Here is a 13,724-nt window from a genome sequence, read left to right on the forward strand (position 1 = left end):
TTCCCCCTCTCTCTTTTTATTTTATTTTATTGTTTTTAATTTAAAATAGACTGTGTCAGGAGACAGCATGTATAAAATAATAATGGGCAGCTGGATGAACAGTGCGATACTATAGGACTGGAAAGATGCCATCATTATTCCAATACATAAGAAGATTGGCAAAGTGGCACTGGACAATTACAGAGGGATCTCACTACTGAACAGTGTGTACAAGACATTCTGTAGACTTTTGACAGTAGGGTGGAACAGCAGCTCAAATCAGACATTAGCAACTATCAGGCTTGTCCCCAAAAAGGGAGAAACTGTACCATATAGATTTTTGGACACAAAAGGATATTAGTAAACCATTACAGGAAACATGAAAACACTATAGTGACCTTTGTGGGCTTAACCAAAGTTTGTGATTCTTAGACTGAAGTGTATTGTTGAATGTCCTCCATGCCTGAGAACCAGACACAGTAACCCTTGAATTAGTAAGGGTCACCTTGAAAGGCACAACTCCTAGGATTAGGTACCAAAGTTCAGTGTCAGAAAGCTTTGAAAAGAAGAATGGAATTCATCAAGGAGAGATGGGTTGTCATCAGTTCTGTTCAACTTGTTGCTGGATACTGTTGTCCAACTGTTGAGACTTGTGAACAAAACCATTGCTACTGAAGGTGTACAAATGGGGTATGAAGTAAAACATAAAACCAGTTTAAACATTCTTGCTTTTGCCAGTGATATGGCATCCCTGCGTGAGAATGAAAAATATGTAAACATGGCAGTGCAATAGCTTGCTGTAGCTGCAGAGAAAGCTGGGCCCAAGATAGTGTACAGTAAGACTGAAGTCCTGTTTGCAGATTCTGGCTGTAAGATTGAAATTCAGTGGAAGACAATGTGAACAGCTTCTGTTATCTTCTGTTACCATTGATTCTAAAGGGTCAAAAGCAACCATACAAATCAATGATAGCCATCCAATAAATGAAACGTTGTGTGTAAAATTCCTTGAGATACATTGAATAACAATTTAAATGGTGTCAACACAAAGATAAAATAACCATGAAGTTCAGTTCAGCATGTTTTACTCTTAGAATCATCTCTTATCCTATTGACGTAATGACAAAATTGTTGGCTTATTTTGAAAATTTTCACTCCCTACTCTCTTGTAGAATTATTATCTGGGGAAGTGCACCTAAAGTAAATAACGTGTTTATGCATCAGAAGAGCAGTATAGCCTTACATCTTGCAGAGACTGTTATAAGATTCTTGAAAACTGACAATAAAAATCTCAATTTAGCTAAATTGTGATTTACACAAACACAGTACAAGACAAATATTATTTTCTTGTAGACTTTGATTTCTTGCATAGGGTTCATAATGGTGTTATGTACTCTGGGCTGGAAGATATTCAACAAGCTTCTGAATATTGTAGATACAGGTACCCAAAAGTTTTGTTAGCCTCTTGGCAAGCAGCAGTGTTCATTGTAAAGCTTCTTGAAAAATGATAATGTATTGTAAATAGGACACACCATTTACAGATGTAGGTAAACATGTTCTTTGAAAAATACTTCAGTTATCAAGTAAATATTAGCCTTTGAAAGGCAGATAAACAGAAGCTATCTATGACAGTTAAGGAGGCAGTCATTTTTTTTCAAAGTGACAGCATTCTTTTTAGTTTATTTGGTTAAATTTAGCTGACATAATCATGAACTATTGTAGTTAATACAGTATACAGATTAAGTTTCCATGGTGTTCTTGTCTCATGTATATGTATTCACTGTCTAGTTAGACATTCCTGACTGTTCCAATTCTTGATGGGATCTGCATAATGTGCTGAATGAACAAATCAGTGAATGCATGAATGAGTTTTTTGATGAGATTTATGTTACTTGGCACAAAAAAACAGATAACATACTTTCTGTCCATTTCTTTCAACAGGTTTGACTGTCACTTTGTCCAAGCTACACCTCTTACAGCAGATTTCATTATACAACAATAACCACACTGTAATTGATCTCTAAATTTCAAAATTTGTATTACATTACTTAGTTAAGAAACAATAGTATTTGGCATAATTGATTGCCAACTTCATAACTTACAATTTAACTAATTTTAGGATCACTTTATTTAAATCAGTTATTGCATCTTGTTTTAAACATAATACAACAGAGGTGTGAACATATATCTTTTAGTTACTCAGTGACATAATACAGTTCACTTGTTTGACTGAGTTCCAACATAATTATTGATCAGCACTGGTTGGTGAAGTTCATTGGCAAGGCGTGCTCGGTGGCTGAATTAGACACAATGTCAAACAAGGCAGTGTTTACTGAGGTGAGTGAGAGCTTCCTTCTGGCAACACATTACTGCTTGTTAACTGGAATACAGACTAAGTCCCTTGACATAATGGTCAGCAAGGAGTGCAATGATTTTCAGCAGGTGATGGCTTAGATGCTTGTGGATGTTCAGGAGCAGTGATGACCTGCAACTGGCTCTGCAATGGAACTGGTTCGTTAGCTGCCAAACAGTGTCTTAAGTACATACCTGTCAGAATATTATTCATCTGTCCTCTGACAGTATATGACCAGTCCATGGAAAATAGGCATCAAGTGATGCTGGTGACACAAATTTCTGTGGAGCCTTCCATGGGCTACCTTTTAAACATGTTGTAATATAGGCATTTGTACAGCAGCCAGTGTATTTATTTACAAGAAGTGTACTCTGAACTGTACTATGATGTCATTGATGGAAGCCTGCAGATACAGCAACTGGTCTGCCTTGACTGCGTGGCCGTGAGGCTACCATCTGAGGAAAATACACCTATTACCATACACAATCAATTTACATACCGCTTGATACTGTGGAAATAGGATAAAAATGTGAAAAATATTGCTTATCTAGCACATGACTGTTACTATTCACTTAAAAATAATTTATGGACATACCATTTCTGCTCCTCCAAGTAACCTTCTTAACTATTCAAGTTTCCACAGTTTGTATTTGCAGCATACAATAGTTATATACTAGGGCTATTCAGAAAGCAATGGTCATTCTACTGTGGTGCTAATATTTGTGCATGCAGCACTGCCATTGTCATATTTGCACATTTTCTGATTCAGTAAGTGTTGAGCTGTGAAAGTATGAACCTCATTCTTTCATGTAGTCATTTGTTATAACCTCAAAACATGAGCATTGTAATGAAAATTCTGTGAAGTGCGAGCAATAATATGATTTTTTTTGCTGCAGATTGTTTCAGCCAGCTGACATTCATCACCAGCTGCATACTATAAACAGTCCAAACTATATGAGTGCAAGCATTGTGCACTAATGGGTCCAATTTTTGAAAAGTGGTTGAACAAACATTTGTGCTGAAGAGAGGAGTGGTATGCCTACTGTTGTGAGCAATGATTTGCCAAGAAAATTGACGAGGAAGTCTATGAAATAAGAACATTCACCATCTCCAAAATTTTCTGAACAATTCCCACAAATTTCATGTACACTTTTGTACAAGATCCTCAGCAATACTTAGGCTACTGAACATTCTACATTTAGTGGGATTCAAAATTGCTCAAAGAGGTCACAAAAGCAAACAAATGGGCTCTGCCTTAAATGTATGATCATGTTATAATGTAGAAGGATATGGTTTTCTGAAGAGAATTGTGACTGCTGACAAAATTTGAAAGGCATACATAAGAAACAACAGTCTATGGCTTGCGGCCATACCAGTTCTCAACATGAGACAAAGAATGCCAGCCAGACTTTGTCATCAATGAAGGTTATGGCTATGGTGAGATGCTGAGGGAGTTTTGCAAGCTAAATTTATGTAGTGTGGAATGATGATTACTTGAGATGTCTAATGTGAAACTTTGATGAAACTTAAGTGAGCCAGCTGCTTGGTTGCCTTGTGGATGGAAGGACTGGGCAAACAGGGTTTGAACACCATTCATGACACAAATAAATTTTAAACACACTTTATTACAAGAACCAAGTTCCAGTGTATAACTTAACAATACAATGAAAATGTTAAATGAAGCTAAACAGAATAAGATTCAATTCCAACACCACCGGCTAATTGGGATGCTTCGCATGTTTGACTGGACGAGGAAGTGAGACATCACCTCAAAAAGACACAAACAAAAAATAACATTGAAGTGCATGTGATAACAACTGGTCAAATTTACACTTTAGACACTGCCATTAACCACAAGAATCTCTTGTCTCTAAAAAACAGTAAAATGTAAACTGAATGCAAGCAATCCCCAGTAGTTTCTAATTGTGCATGTGTATTCATAATAGTGAGCAAAACGCACTCCTCAAGGTAATTACCAACAAATCAGATGATACAAGTGAACATGCACCAAAATTTGACAGCAAGTAATCTGAGATTCAATGAAAGCAACTATGTTTAAACACGAAATGAAAGCTTAACACTTGACAAGAAATTTAAAAGTTACTGATTTTGAACCCAAATGATTTAAATAAATACAAGTGCAGTGGCACTTGAACTCAAGAGGACACAAACTTAATTACTCTGATACTCTGAAATTAACAATTAAGTAATGAGAAAATGAGTTTGAGCAGCATAAAAATTAATAGCTTAATAAAAATCAAGTTCTTTAATAAATGAGGAAATGCTAACACCCATTGCACATAACCTGCTTCACTGTATAAGCAATAGTTGGAGCTGAATGCATCCCTAATTACTGCACCCAGCAAAAGGTAGCTCTTGTCAGTACACTAGAGGAGAGCAGAAAAGTTCACAAATTTATCTTACAAATTGTTCTGATCATATAGCATATTCAAATAAAGCATAAGTTAGGAGAGTATAGTGAAATCATTTTATGAAACACAAAATTTAAAAGAGAACAGTTCTTAAAAGAGATTATACTGAATCAGGAATACTAATGGAGGGTGAGTTACGTGACAAACAATATAACTACTTAAATCATACTTATCTGATGACAGAAGATCATATCTATGCCAGCCAGTAACAAAAGGAACAGAATACACAGCATCATTGATTAAAACCACCGAAGACATTGAAAGAACTGATTGCACAGTGGCTTCTTAGCACTAAGGCCACAACGTGTGACACAGTGATGTTAATCACTGGCAAAGTTCCAAAACATGCTCACCTAGTAAAATCCAATAAGCTGCTAGAAAATGCAAGTTGACATCAGAGTCAGAGCCACCTTCACCATGTGCTTCTCAAACTGCTACAGCAGTAAACTGCAGGCAGTTTATTCCTTGCAGCCATTGTGACTCTGATCCCTCCAAGTTGCCATAGTCAGTATGCATGGGTCACATCAAAACGAACTGTGGCAACAAACTATGGAACCAGAATAGGAAGCCGCTCTAACCAACATCAAGTGAATTTGTGGCCCCAGCTGTGCTCCTTGAGCAACTTCGCCATACAAACATGACTGAACTTTGAGAGAACAAACCCACTTCCGCTGTGGCCTATCTGGCCACTAGTCATGCACTATGGCCATAGATGAATACTGTTGAGAGCAGGATGTGACCAGTCAATTTGTGACACAGCTCAGCTTACCCCTCCCATAAACTGAAACCTCCATTGTAGAGTTTAAAACAGAATAGATTAGTAACTTATCTAAGACCACAGCCCTTAATCTGGCTCAGGTGCTGTGGTGCTTGCATGTTGTTGATTCATTCCTGACCTGGAGTGTGACGGGGGTCAGCATTTCAAGAACCTGATATGACCCCATGAAACATGGTGCCAACTTGCCTGACATCCTATTAGAATAATCACGTCCACCAAAATCCTCTACAAACACTAGATCCTTCACCGTAAAATTCCCCAGGTGCCTGCCACAGGTGTACCATGCCGCTTCTCTCTGGTCTACCTTTTCAATGTTAATTAGGCACTATGTCAATTGTCCTCAATATTTTTGTCCTTAATATTTTCTGGAGTAATCTTATCAAGCAACAAATCCTTAGTGGACCAAATATTAGACAATGAGTCTCATGATTCGTGGTGCTGAAGGCTAAGTTTAGCCAAGGCAATAAAAAATCCCATGGGGTGTGGTCATCAGTATGGAATACAATTAATGCAGCATTTAGTTTCTGGTTGACCTGCTCTTTGAAGGACAGCTGACAATAATATGGTGTGGTGGTAGCATGTATTACACCACTCTGGAAACAAGACTTGCAATAGAGCCCAGACTCAAAGGCTGGAGCATTATCACTCACCATAACCTTGAGTGAACCAAACAATGAAAGAATTCTTCTAAGATGTTGGATGCTGGTTTTGACTGTCACTCCTCCACTGGGCACTAACCAGGTAAAATGAGGAATCTCACCCACTGCTACAAAGAAGTACTTGTGCTCTCCTCTAGTGTGAGATAATGGACCCGTGTAATCTATAAACAACAGTCCATGGTATCACACAATGTAGGCTTTCATGGCCGATGTTGTCTTCAGTTGAAACTTCTGGGCTGAGAGGCCATGGTCGGTGTATAAAATTTCTACCTGGCGTTTCGTCTCCAGCTGCGGGAGAGATCTTCTGAGGTTGTCCGGCTACTGCCACTGAGGCTCCAGGTACTCTAGCATTTATAGAGAGCATAAGGGCACCACCTTTCGTCACGTGATGCCAACGGTATGCCTATCTTTGGAAGGCATCATCATTCTTGATTAAGAGTAATCAATTGTCATTCTGCTGGTGCAATGTCGACATCCATATTTTGTCTAACTTTAAAACTTCCTCTTTTCTATTACAATTGTTATGGTGTTTGTGAATCTATATTGCTTCTCTATACATGCGTGCATGATAATGGGATGTTCATGCTAGAACACTTGTCTCATTAAATTTAATTTCGTGATTCCCATCTCGAAAAACATGCTCAGCTACGGCCGATTTTTCGATGTGTCCTAAGCGACAGTTTCTTTTATGTTTGGCTAAGTGGATGTTTACACTTCTTTTTGTTGTTTCAATATATACTTGTCCACAACTGCATGGAATATTGTATACCCCAGGTTTTGCTAGGGGGTGTCGGGCGTCTTTTGCAGTTCTTAAATATTCCTTAATCTTCTTGGTGGGCCTGAAGATTGTTTCGATCCCATACTTGGCCAGAACTTTCCCGATGCGGTCCGTGACTTCATTAATGAATGGTAGGTAAACTTTTCCAGTAGGTGAACGTTGTTGCTGTGGACTTCTGGCTTCTTTTCTTCTTTGATGGAGGGCTCGATCAACTTCCTTGCTGGTATATCCATTTTTCATGAAGGCTGATTTAGTTCATTTTGTAAGTAAGCGGGCTTGCAGGTTTTGTTGGCTCTGTCCACCAAGGTTTTCATGACACCTCTTTTTTGTCTTGGATGATGGTTAGATTCCTTATGGAGGTATCGATCCATGTGAGTGTTCTTTCTATATACCTTGTGGCCCAGCATCCCATCCACCCATTTAATTACCGATACATCCAGGAAATTGAGTTGACCGTTGCTCTCTTTCTCCATTGTAAACTGCACCTTTGAGTTAATACTGTTCAGATGCACCAAGAAGACATCCAACTCTTCTTGACCATAATAAGTCCACACTACAAATGTGTCATCAACATAGCGGTACCATTTAGTAGGCATTTTACTGGCAGTCTACAGCGCTTGCTGTTCGAAGATCTCCATAAATTAATTGACAACAGCAGGGCTGAGAGGGCTGTTCATAAAACTCGTTGTTATACTGGAAATAAGTTGTCATCAGGCAGTGTTTAAATAAAGCCACTATGTCAGTAGTAGAAATATATGAAATAGCTTCATTTACAGGCACCATGGTAAACAATGACACTACATTGAAGCTCACAAGAATATCACTTGGGCTGACGTTAATCTCCCTCAGTTACATTAAAAACTCGGCACATTTTATTGAAAAACTGATTATCAGTCTCGAGCAAAAATTCACTGCGTTCCAGGCAGAATTTGAATTTTTCAAGGTGAAGAGTATCACAAGAGCCTCTAGCTCATAGGTGGAATAACAACTCTCTGTCAGCGACAAGGACCTTAACATGTATGGTACTGTCTTACAGTTACCACCCTGTTCCTGCAGTAATACTGCTGCGACCCCTGAGTTTGAAGCATCTGTCTGTACAACAAAGGGACACTCAAAAAGTCAGGAACCGCCAACACAAGAGCATTACTGAGGGCAGTTTTTAGCACCCTGAATAATGCTTGTTGGCTTTCCCTTCTGCCACATCTTACGGAGGTGTGCAGCTAATTCCATGAATTTAGGTACAAACTTCTTAAAAAATTTGACATGCTGCCAAACTGAGCTAGTCGTTCATGGACTTAGGCAGGTGGAAGTTGTAGATTGCACTAGGCAAGTGGAAGTTGTAGACTGCCTTAGCGCATGAATGATCTATTCTGATTCCTAAGGCCAGAACCAGATGTCTCAGAAAAAGATCTTAACTTAAGAAGGCTTGATGGCAGGCCCCACCTCTCTCAACCTTGCCAAGACCAGTCTCAGATGTTCGAGGTAATGAGGAAATGACTCACAATAAACTTCCATGTCATCAGGTAATTGTAAATGAACTTGAATACAACAGCACCAGTAGTTAACCCAAAAGGCACCCTATTAAATTCATACAGGTTCTAGTCTATGACAAAACCTGTGATGGCTTTGGAATCCTCTGCTAATAGAATTTGGTAATAAACCCAGTTGAGATCAACTACAGTGAAATACTGCTCTCCAACAAACCTGGTAAAACAATTATGCAAATCAGGAAGAGGGTGACTGCTGGACTGGTACCTGATTCAAAAGCCAAATGTGGCACTCTGTCTTATCAGTTACACCCAACTTATCGGTGAGCACCTCAGGAAATTCCTGCAGTACTGCAGTACTCAAATCAGCTCTTGTGCTTCACTGGTTAAAAGTGTGCCACATTAACCTCCCCCCCCCCCCCCCCCCCCCCGATTCAGTTACTACCATAATAATTTTACAATGACCTACAATGTCAGCATCATCTAAATCTTTACAGAGGACAGAAATCAAAATAAAACAACCCATGTGAATAGCCCAAGACCAACCAACAAAATCATATTCCAACAACAGGTTAAACTCAGCCCCTTTGTCACAAATAAGTCTAGAGGTCAGGCAGAATCACCCATCCTACAATTAATACACAATGAGTGGTTGACCATTAATGATACTACAAATCTGAGTAACAGGGCTCAAATCAGAGAATTTACAAATAGACCAATACCTGTGATACCACTCATACTTCAATGACAAAATATTGAGTCCACCAAGGCACATGTTAGATTGTTGTTAATATGAGCACACGTGAAGGCGAGTAGGTCATTACTCGTCACCATCACCTTGTTACAAGTGGTCAATAAGACACACTCTGGAAAACGACTGCAGCCCTTCAGACATCAGTTGTTCAACAATGTCATTTCTAAAAAGCACTGGTGATCAGAGTGTATGGGGCCACCACAATGATAGCAACTAGCTCTGACATTTTTACTGGATGTTTCATGAGTGATGGAACCCCCCTCAACTGAACAGGTGTCATCTCACTCCCTCACTTGACATAGGCCTGTTTAGCCCCTTCAGTGCTGCTGGCTAAATGGTCTAGTTCGCTGAACGTAACTAATCCCTCAGAAAACAAAACTTGTGAGCAATTTTAGGTTACATCCCCTGTAAAATAGTAACTGTGATCTCGCATTCTGGAAGCTGCACATATTTATCTCTGTATATACTCGACCAGGGACTCCCCCGCACCGCATGTTGAACCTGATAGAAATACTGACTAATTAAATCATTTTTTTAATCCTGGCTGACAATCTCTCTCTCTCAGAACACTCTCACACTGTTCCTGCAGGGAACCTTGTTCCACCAAGCTTACACTCACTTTCTTGGGTAAGAAGCTATGACATACAGGGTAGGAAAGTTGGAAAATTTACCTGCCTCTCCAAGGTTACGGAAAACCATAAGAATTTTGTTACCTGTTGCATGGTTTGAATGTAAACACATTTGATGCCATGGAGTACACGTAGAAGAGGAATTGTGGATTTAGCAAAATGGCACATCGTACTGCCTACACTACTCCAATTATCCTGACTAGGAGAACTGCCATTGGCCTCTAATAACAAAGAGCTTTCCTTGTCACCATGCCCTGGGCTCTTGCTTAATTCTAATGCTTCAGTTTCATTTTCAATTTCATTGCCTTGGCCTGCAACTCATCTACAGGTAACTTCTATTGAGGATCTGTAACTATGAGACTCAGATCCTCAACCATGAAACCAATGCATAATATGCACCTGCATGCTATATGCCTGTGTGTGAGAGTGGTGATTACCTTCTAAGAAGGTAATATTCTTTTCTATGCCTGAGAGAGAAGTGGCGCAGTGCTCAACTACTGCACTCACCTGACCAGTTTGCGCCTCAGTTACCTGCACCAGATGCTCCGCCACACAGTGCAGCCAATAGTAGAGCTCCATGACTTCTGACTGTCCACATATCTGGAGTTCATATTGTAGTTGTTCTTTCTTTAGGCATCAACCCTCATCAGCCCACCAGTACCCTAGGCTTCTTCACAGCACTGAGCGCACCTGCAAATACATCAAACAAGTACACTCTGGAAAAACAAATTATTTTTATCCTGACAAAAGAAAAAATAAATTAATTAATTTGCATATTATAAATAAGGCTCAATAAAGACTAATTAGCTAGCCTGACCCTCCAAATGCATCCAAACTCTGCCTACCATTTTAAAACATGGTCAGCTGCCTGGTTGCCTTGTGGATGGAAGGACTTGGCAAATAGGATTTCAACACCATTCATGACAAATAAATTTTAAACATGCATGATTGCAATGAAAAACTTCCTTGACAATATGTATTTAGAAGTTAGCAGTACAAAGAAAAATGTCAGCTGAAGTTAAACAGAATAAGATTTAATTCTGACACCACCAGATAATTGGATGCTTTACATGTTAGACTTGTCAAGGAACTGAGACATCACCTAACTCTTAAAACACAGACACAAAATAGCATTAGTATGCATGTGATAACAACTGATCTAATTTACACTTTAGATACTGCCATAAACCATAAGAATCTCTATTTTATAAAAACAATCAAATTTAAATTGATTGCAATTAATATCCAGTAATTTCTAATAGCGCAAGCATGTTTGGAACAGTGAGCAAAAATATGCACCTCATGTTAATTACCAACAGTTCAGATGATACAAATAGACATGCACCAAAATTTGACAGCAAGGTGTTGAGGTTTAATGAATGCTCATGCACTTAAACACGTACTGTAAGCTTAACATTTGAGAAGAAATTAAAAAGGTTCTTAAACTTGATTGTGAACCCAAATGATTTAAATAAATGCATGTGCAGTGGCACTTGAACTAGAGGACACAAACTTAATCTGTATAATACACTAAAATTAACAATTAAGTAATGAGAAAACTGGAGTTATAGTAGTAATAAAACAAATAGCTTAATAAGAATAAAGTTCTTTAATAAGTGAAGTAAATACCAACACCCATTTCACATGAACGTGCTTCATCATATAAACAACAGTGGGTTGTTGTACCTTGGGTTACTGCACCAAGCAAAAGGCAGCTCTCATCATCACACCAGAAGAGAGTGGAATAAACTCACAAATTTCTTTTACCCTCTCAGGCAGCCTATTAAAATGAAGCATAAGTGGGGAGAGCACTGCAAAATCATTTTATGAACCACGAAATGTGAAAAAGAACAGATCTTCAGAACATAATTATTATATCAGAATTACTAATGGAGGCTGTGTTGCACCACACACAATTTAACCATCTAAAACATACATGTCTGGTCCCAGAAGATCGTATCTGCACTTGCCAGTAACATGAGGAGCCAAGCTTGAAAAAACTGGTCACACAGCAAATTTTCTTGCACGAAGGCCACAATGTGTGACGCAATGATGTTAACACTTGGAAAGTTCAAAAACGTGCTCATGTGCTCATCCTTAATAAAATCTGGCATGCTGCTAGAAAACGCGAGTTGACACTGGCATGAGAACCATCTTAGCTCAATACCTGTCTACTGTCTGTTCATAAGAACACTGTTACAGTGGTAAATGGCAGGCAGCTTACTCTTTTCACCCTTCCCCATTCTGATGCATCAAAGCTGCCATGGCCATCATACCTCACATGTACCAGGAAGAATTATGGTGACAAATTGTAGTACTTGCCACTTCCTGCTTCTCCTTATTGATGCTGACAAATGGCCAATTCTGCAAAGTTATTTGATTTCATGCACACAGCCACTGCTCAGCATGTTAATATGAGTTGTGTCAAGTTACATGTGAAAGTATTAATACCAATGGGCTGTTAGCAACAGCCAAGAATAATAATCATTCATTACAAAGCCGAAGAAAATTTAAAGTTGTTAATATGTGTGACACTATTTGCAAGTCATGTGCCCAGTGCTATTAAATGCAGCACGTAGTAAGCAGTATGCTTTACCCAGCATAAACTTTCGCACCATTACAGCACACCTATGTAAGTAAATAAAGTTATAGTGAACATATGCCAACCTTTGACTGAAAATATTACTTTATGCTTTCAAATGGATCATTAATCCATTAGTTTATCATATAGGTTCATTCACAGATTATTTTATAAATTTATTTCATAGCAAGACCAATCAGATTGGAACATTATGTATTCTCATCAAAGGAACTATTTCAGTTAATACTCTCTCTGTCAAAAAATGATCAGTATAGCTTTCACTCTTAAATGACATAAATAGTGTATCTTTATTTACCAGGTGAAGCCTGTAATATTTGATATTAAGGTTTTCTGCTGTAATGTCTGATGGCTGCTAACCAACAATGCTTTAACGGCAGAACTTTGCAAAGCTAGAAAAATTCTTGTTATTCAATTCCATATCACAGGAGGGAATTGAAGGTAAAGGAAACCATGACAACTTGAAATTAACATGTGTTTTATATTTGAACATACCTGCATGATACATACAGCTTCAACAAAATGATAATTCCATTGTTTATTTAGATACATTAGTACAGAAATGCTCTCTCTCTTGATGAACAAAATTTATCACATAAAAGAGATTTGTAATAATCTCTGACATTATTTTTGATTTTCTGTGGTACTCTTGTCACTTTCACACTGCCTTTTTAGCACAATACTTAACGCTCTATTTCATTCAATATTTATCATATTATTGGGGACAGCACAATTGCCCCCCTGAAAAGTTCAGCTAACAATTTCTGACATTGATTGGAGCTGTCATTTCATAGTGTCAGGCACTGGTAATTGTTTGTAAGATCATACTATGACACTGTATTAGTAGTTATGTTATACAGTATAATAGTCCATTAAGTTGCAGTCTGGTGCAGGTTACATTTTCTGGAGATGAAAGTTATTAAGCTTCCATGTATGGCATGGCCTGAGAGAAAACCCCAGCTGTCAAAAACCTGGCCGAGAGCCTTTAGACTGCCAGTGTCTGTTTTTCACTTATTTTTAATTTCATAAAGTTGATGTTACAATACATTAATAGTCAATTATTGATGTGCTTATTGCACCCTTTAGGTATCTTTCATATTGTGTATGACATATATTAACATCAATGGTTGCTTGACATACTACATTGATATATTACAAACTGGAAATAAGTAACATCAATCATATTCTTTACATAATACATAGAGAAACACATATACAGAGAATATGGATTTGGACAATTGTCGTTTTGTCTTTTGAACATCACGAAACTTTTAAGACA

General features: G+C 38.3%; 1 long non-coding RNA gene across 1 annotated transcript in view; it reads right to left on the reverse strand.

Moving 5' to 3' along the window:
* Positions 1–2,235: 2,235 nt before the first annotated feature.
* The window catches only part of LOC124596131, a 69,042-nt gene continuing 57,553 nt past the window's right edge, over positions 2,236–13,724 (reverse strand). Inside the window, exons 3-4 of the long non-coding RNA XR_006978283.1 lie at positions 10,354–10,536; positions 2,236–2,784 (exon numbers count right to left, since the gene is read on the reverse strand). This is a non-coding gene — a long non-coding RNA (uncharacterized LOC124596131). The remainder of the gene's footprint in view (positions 2,785–10,353; positions 10,537–13,724) is intronic.

The sequence above is a fragment of the Schistocerca americana genome, chromosome 2, assembly GCF_021461395.2.
Source record: "Schistocerca americana isolate TAMUIC-IGC-003095 chromosome 2, iqSchAmer2.1, whole genome shotgun sequence".
In the NCBI taxonomy this organism is placed as follows: Eukaryota; Metazoa; Arthropoda; class Insecta; order Orthoptera; family Acrididae; genus Schistocerca; species Schistocerca americana.